Genomic DNA, 5,879 nt, shown 5'->3' on the forward strand with positions numbered 1-5,879 from the left:
AAAGAAGAGAGATAATATATGGTCTAGTATTGCCGGTACGGCTAGAAAGGCTTCGGATACTAGCTCTCTTCAAGTGAAGGTGCGGTACTGTTAATATCAGTGTCACTCTCAAAGGCGACACAACTCCCGACATTTCCTTGCTATTCTTATAGGATTCAAGTGGGCAGGCCACTACAAATCCTATTCCTATGTTTACAAGATCCTACAAATCAAAGAGGCTCAAAGTGTCCATCACAACCGACCGTATAGACCTCTACACTGCAAATGTCCCTGCTCATCTTCAGTACAAGGAACATACTGTACTACTATCATACTCCCTCCGTTCCAAAATATAAGTCTTGGTAGAGATTTCCACTATGGATCACATACAGATGTATCCAGATACATTTTAGAGTGTAGATTCACTCATTTTGCTCCATATGTAGTCCATGGTGGAATCTATACAAAGACTTGTATTTAGGAACGGAGAGAGTACATATTAAAGAAGAATGGAAGAGGAACATGGTAAAGAAGAGCAAGCAGATTTTGGATAATAAAATGTTGGTTGCGCAGTGCCGACACATGATGAACCAGAGCGCATTAAGAATGCAACTCCCAGCTGTCTCTCGACCATTTCAGGAGGTTGGATGAAGATCCTACATCTCCTAACCCTTCTTCCTCGTCTCTGATTCTTCCCATACAGAACACCGCACGGGCCGCCGGCCGGACCACCGGCCCCCACCGCGTGTGTTCCTCCGCCACCCCCACCCCACCCCACCCCAACCCCCACCCGTGTCGAGTTTTCTTCATTCGGCGAGGCCCCACAACCACCCGAGCCCCTTCGATCGCACCGGCGAACTCCGGCGAGCTCTGAAAAATCGACTGACCCAATTTTGGGTCTACTGTGATTTAACTAGTGTGGAATATAAAAGGGGAAAACCATAAGCATTGGGAGTATAGTGTTGAGCGTGCCATGGCGGATCTGAAGGTGCAAACCGGACAAAGGCAACTTCGCAACCAAGACAAGAAATCAGAGTAAAGCAGTGGCGATCTATTTTCTTGCTGCGATAAATAAGTTGAGCAAATACGAAAGAGTACCGCCTCTGGTGCGGCGCCGTGTACGCATCTGCTGAGAATTTGACGGTGCTGCGGTAGCGATGGCTGTCGGCGGCGTGGAAGCAGATCTAGGAGGGTAGACGGTGGCGGCAGGGCGCGGTGGACGAGACGGTCGTAGGAGCGGCACCGGCAAGGTGGACGACGGTGGGGATGAAGTGAGAGGACGGGATGCAAGGATCCCGGTTCGAAGCCGTGGATGAGGGAGGTCGATCTCTTGTAATGGATGGCGGCGTCGGGGTATCAGCTCCGGCATGGTGGAGGAGGATGGGGTGGCGGACGGCGGCGGACGGAGGAGGGTGGGGTGGAGAGGGTGTTTTGGCGCCCACAGAGTACGGATGGGGAAAAGGGAGGTAGAGAGGAAGGGGGGAACCATGTATTCAGGGTGCGCTTGTCTCAAATGCGAGGAAATTTACAAACTTAGCCCCCTTTCAAATTTCTACTACATCACAGCAACATTAGTCGGTTGGGGATAAGACGGTAATCTCGCATACATCGAATATTTGCCGACGAGAGTTTGTTTTTGGCGCCCACCGTGTATGAATATGAATCGGGGAGGGAGTCGATTTCTGCCGAGAACACACTGTGTTTTGGCGCCCACCGTGTATGAATCCGGGTGAGAGGCGGTTACGTCACGTTTGGGTGAAATTACAAACCTACCCCTATCGAAACCTATAGAAATCCAGCAGATAGGCTTTGCGTGGCAGGGATAGGCAGTAGTGATTTCCATCTCGCAGATTTTGTTTCGGGCGGTTACTGCGACTTTCCCCACTTCGTTCAAATTTTGTAGAGTGCACGTTTACCATGCCAACTCAATTCGAATCCCGTTTGTATTCTATTTTTTTCCGGGCGGGATCCATTTTCAATTGGAATTACATTCTATATACATCATTTTTTTATATATACTTTCAAAAGCACAACAAAGAATTCTGCTCCTTTATATTTATAATATGATTTACAAATACAACGATCTCGAAATCTTAAGGTTGAATTCAAAAAAAATTAACCAAATTATGTTCTACTAAAATGTATGGATCAGTAATATCTACATATTAAATAACATAGATGTGCGTGAATTCATATGAGTATGCATGTTTGATAGATCAATTTTGGTTCGAGTATGTATTACATGTATCATCATCTCGAATTCAAACATTTGAATCCCTTTTTTGTTCACTCCTTTCACGCCCATCTCTCTCGCATGCATGCTCCTTCAGGTAGCTATCACTCTCTTTTCTCCAGCTCACCCGCACGCTCACTTCATGTTCCTCCTCGCAAACATGGTCTCTCGACGTCTCCCTTGAGAAGTGTCACACTCTCCCTATCATTATACATTACACGGTTTTCATTATCTCTCACGTCTCTACTGTTCTCTGGTATCACTCGGTACCTAAGCTTTCTTTTTCACCACCACACACACAGTCTCCACTCGTCTTTCACTTTGTCTTCCTCTCTATGGGATTCTCTCACACACCCTATATGTCTCTACATATGACTCATACCACTAAAATTACTCTCTCTCTCCTCTCTCTCCTGTAGACACATCATTTGTTGCGGTCTCCTTTTCGTCTCCATCCCAGACTGACATTATTCATTTGTTTACCGATCAGACAACCCCGACTACTGATGACCCACAAGTATAGGGGATCTATCGTAGTCCTTTCGATAAGTAAGAGTGTCGAACCCAACGAGGAGTAGAAGGAAATGATAAGCGGTTTCCAGCAAGGTATTCTCTGCAAGTACTGAAATAAGTGGCAACAGATAGTTTTGTGATAAGATAATTTGTAACGAGCAACAAGTAACAAAAGTAAATAAGGTGCAGCAAGGTGGCCCAATCCTTTTTGTAGCAAAGGACAAGCCTGGACAAACTCTTATAAGATGTAAAGCGCTCCCGAGGACACATGGGAATATCGTCAGGCTAGTTTTCATCACGTTCATATGATTCGTGTTCGGTACTTTGATAATTTGGTATGTGGGTGGACCAGTGCTTGGGTACTGCCCTTACTTGGACAAGCATCCCACTTATGATTAACCTCTATTGCAAGCATCCGCAACTACAACAAAAGTATTAAGGTAAACCTAACCATGGCATGAAACATATGGATCCAAATCAGCCCCTTACGAAGCAACGCATAAACTAGGGTTTAAGCTTCTGTCACTCTAGCAACCCATCATCTACTTATTACTTCCCAATGCCTTCCTCTAGGCCCAAATAGTGGTGAAGTGTCATGTATTCGACATTCACATAACACCACTAGAGGAGAGACAACATACATCTCATCAAACTATCGAACGAATACCAAATTCACATGACTACTAATAGCAAGACTTCTCCCATGTCCTTAGGAACAAACGTAACTACTCACAAAGCATAAACATATTCATAATCAGAGGGGTATTAATATGCATATAGGATCTGAACATATGATCTTCCACCAATTAAACCAACTAGCATCAGCTACAAGGAGTAATTAACACTACTAGCAATCTACTAGCACCGATCCCGGACTTAGTGACAAGAATTGGATACAAGAGATGAACTAGGGTTTTGAGATGAAATGGTGATGATGAAGATGTTGATGGAGATTGCCCTCTCCCGATGAGAGGAGCGTTGGTGATGACGATGGCGATGATTTCCCCCTCTGGGAGGGAAGTTTCCCCGGCAGAACAGCTCCGCCAGAGCCCTAGATTGGTTCCGTCAAGGTTCCGCCTTGTGGCGGCGGAGTTTCGTCCGAGAAGATGGCTTATTATTTTTTTCCCATCGAAAGACTTCATATAGCAGAAGATGGCCACCAGAGAGCCATCAGGGGGCCCACGAGGTAGGAGGGTGCGTCGTGGGGGGTACGGCGCCAGAAAAGAGTCTTGATGACCCACAAGTATAGGGGATCTATCGTAGTTGAAAGTGCGTTATATCGACTAGAGGGGGGGTGAATAGGCGATTTTTATGAAAGTCTTCAAAACGTGAGAGTGTGAAGACAAACAGTGAAGCATGCCTATTACTATGCAGCGGAAGTTAGATTACACTAGGCCAGCCATGGTCATGTATTCAATAGAGTGAAAGCGCAATGACAAACAGCTTCAGTGTAATAAGGATCAGGTAGGAAGAAGTTATGAAGCCGAACAGATCATACATTCATGTTGTGAAGACAAAAGATAAAGCAAGCATGCAATGGCTTCACAATGAATAACTGTAAGTGAAGGAAGTGAAGATGAAACCAGTGACACGTTGAAGACAATGATTTGTTGGACCAGTTCCAGTTGCTGTGACAACTGTACGTCTGGTTGGAGCGGCTAGGTATTTAAACCAAAGGACACACAGTCCCGGACACCCAGTCAAGGACACTTAGTCCAAGACACCCAGTCCTCACCGTTTTCTCCTTGAGCTAAGGTCACACAGACCTCGCCCAATCACTCAGGTAAGTCTTCAAGGTAGACTCCCAAACCTTCACAGACTTCGTTCACTGGCAATCCACAATTTCTCTTGGATGCTCAGAACGCGACGCCTAACCGTCTGGAGGATGCACAGTCCTCAAGTGTAATAAGTCTTCAAATCACACAGACACGAAGACTTAAGTGATGCCCAATTTACTCTGGCTCTGGGTGGTTAGGGCTTTTCTCCTCACTGGGAATTTTTCTTTCAAAGGCTTCGAGGTGGGTTGCTCTCAAACGACAAAAGCCGTGCACTGAAATCTGAGCAGCCAACCGTTTATGGTTGTGGGGGGTGGACTATTTATAGCCACTTGGCAACCCGACCTGATCTGTCCGAAATGACCCTGGGTCACTAAGGAACTGACACGTGTACCAACGGTCGAATTTTGAACTCACACGACAACTTTACTTGGGCTACAAGTAAAGCTGACTTGTCTGACTCTGGAAAGATTTTCTCTCAAAGTCTTCGCTCGAAGACATAGGACTTGAATTAGGCATCACTTCAGTCATTCTGACTGGTTCTCTTCGACCCCACTTAACAGTACGGTGGTTCCTATGACACAACATGAATGAAATAAAACTACGAAGGATCTAGGTCTTCGAGTCCATAAGCTTCATAGGGAGTCTTCTCATGTCATTGTCTTCAATATGAATATCTTCATAAACCACCATTGTCTTCAATGTCTTCGTACATTTTTAGGGTCATCTCTGGTATAAACCGAATCAAATGAGGGACTTCTACCTGTGTTTTCCTGCAATTCTCACAAACACATTAGTCCCTCAACTAGGTTTGTCGTCAATACTCCAAAACCAACTAGGGGTGGCACTAGATGCACTTACAATCTCCCCCTTTTTGGTGATTGATGACAAACTAGTTGAAGTTTTCAACGGGGAACATAATTTGTGAAATTGTAAAGGAATTGTCTTCATAAGTTGCAAGGGCTCCCCCTGAAGATGTGCATATAAGTAATTTTGCTTCTTGAATGCAAATGCACATGGCAGGTTGTACTTGTGGAGATCCACTTCAACTTATGATGACAATCCACTATGCATGTGAAAGTATATGAAGATAATGACATGCATAATGGAAAATGGACGTCTGCAGTATGAGATGAGTGCGGAATTTATCGTCGCACATGCGGAATTTATCTTCGCATAACGGAGTGACAAACAGGTAGCAGACGGCCATCAAGGCTAAGTGTTACAACTCAAAGAAGCAAATGTAGCAAAAACGGGAGTTGTAAGCACGAAGCAAAATGTAGCAAAATATAGGCACCCGCCTACCCGCTTGAAGACTATAAACATCATGCTTCTCCCCCTTTTGTCAGTGATGACCAAAAAGGTTTGAAGACATAGAG

This window comes from Triticum urartu, chromosome 3 (genome assembly GCF_003073215.2).
Source record: "Triticum urartu cultivar G1812 chromosome 3, Tu2.1, whole genome shotgun sequence".
Classification (NCBI taxonomy): domain Eukaryota; kingdom Viridiplantae; phylum Streptophyta; class Magnoliopsida; order Poales; family Poaceae; genus Triticum; species Triticum urartu.